This window comes from Octodon degus, unplaced genomic scaffold, assembly GCF_000260255.1.
Source record: "Octodon degus isolate 3935 unplaced genomic scaffold, OctDeg1.0 scaffold00027, whole genome shotgun sequence".
In the NCBI taxonomy this organism is placed as follows: Eukaryota; Metazoa; Chordata; class Mammalia; order Rodentia; family Octodontidae; genus Octodon; species Octodon degus.
The window spans coordinates 14,161,704-14,163,650 of NW_004524603.1; positions in this window are offsets into that span (position 1 = coordinate 14,161,704).

Consider the following 1,947-nt stretch of genomic DNA (forward strand, 5'->3'; position numbering starts at 1 on the left):
CTTAATGAATAGAGGGATTTGTTCTAATGGTGTTTGTAAATAGGATATCTTGTCCGCATCTTGTACAGCAATTAACCACTAGGAAGAATGTATGCAATGCGTTAATTATTGAAAACTGTCCTACCAATTTGTTTTAAAACTGTCTCATTGCTATTTGTTTCTCAATAAAATTATGGGAAAAAAATTTTAAATGTCAAAAAAAAAGAAGAATCAGAAGAGAGCAAAAAGGATAGCAAAGAAGCTAAAATTCAGTAGCTACAAACACTAGAGTAATTCCCTAACATTTAGTTATTATCCCTTGTTCTTGTGTGATCCAGAGAGAAAGAGAGTAGTAACACTGTTTTTCACCTAAAAAAGATAAAGACGCCTCAAGATTGAAGAAGCATCTTCACAATTCAGGGCTATACCCTATATAAGATTCTGATGTTAGGGCCACCTTGAGTCTCAATATATAGATAAATATTTATTCAGGATGAGTGTTAATCACCAGTATGATGCTACAAACATGAAATCCACGCACCTACCATATGGGCACACTGGCTTCTCAAGGAACTGAACATTCTGCCTCCATTTCTTTTTTTCTTTTTTTTTTCTTTTTCTTTTTCTTTTTCTTTTTTTTTTTTTTTTTTTTCGGAACCAGGGATTGAACTCAGGCCCTCGCGCTTGCCAGGGAAGTGCTTACTCCACTGAGGCATCTCCCCGGCCCCAGATGCCTCCACTTCTGATCTAATCAGTCACCCTAACATCTTCCTGATGACAATGTACTCATTTATGCCACTATCTTTCTTCTTGAATGAAAAAAATGAAGAATGCATAAGGAAGATGTGGTATTTTTACACAATTGAGTATTATTCAGCTATAAAACAGGATAAATTTAAGTTCTTTGTCAGTAAATGGATGCAACTAGAGAATATACTCTTAAGTGAAATAAATCAGATCCACATGTGCAAACATTGTATTGTCTCTTTAGTGTGAAAACCTAAAAGAGAAAAATGGAGTCTCAAGGGTACAATAGGTACTGAGCGAAGGGAATGAACTTATTCAAATGAAAAGAGTTACTGAGCTTAGAAGGATGGAAGAAGGGCTGACCAAATAGCTCAACAGATTAAAGCACCTGCTTAGGCAGACGCAGTGGCCGGGAGTTTGATCCCTCAGCTGTGCAGGTCCTGCGCCTGGGGCGCACTGAGACCGCAATGAGACTGGGAGTAGTGGCATGCACCTGTAATCCCAGCACTTGGGAGGCTATAAACAGGAGGATCACTACGAGTCCGATCTATGCAGTGAGACCCTGTACACCCTGTCCTAAATACAAAAAATAAATAAATATATATAGATAGATAAGAAGGACAGGAAAGGAAGTTAGATTTATCTATGTACATAAGCAGGAAGGTTCAGACAATCGTACTGTGCATTTCTGCTGGTCTATAGAAAGAAGCAGTTAATGTTTTAATTTGTCTAATCTTTGTTCTCAATTGTTTCTCCTTTTTGTCTTAATTTCTTACACATTTCTGTCGTTATTTTCTTCAATTTTACATTTATATATCTGATAATATGAATAACTACTTGGAAGACAACACTATATTACAAAAAAATACTGTGAAATTCATATTACTTTGTTAAGTGAAAATCTGTATCATTTGCAATTTTTTTTGTTTTAATTCTAATTTGTAATCTCTTTAAAAAAGAAAAAGAAAAAAATGCCTATTGTGCCCCTGTCTTGCAAAGCCCTGCTGCACTTCAACAATTCTATGAAACTGTTCCTGTATAATCCCACATTGACCTAGTTACTTAATTTGTATCCTCTAAATTTAGACTCCATTTGCACTGTGCTCATTTGTTTTCATCTCAATGATCCTGATGAACTGTGAGGCGTTTCTGGGAGCTGGAGTCTACCGCAGACATTACAGGAAGATAGATAAAGAGCTAGTCTGAGAGCAAGTAGTGACT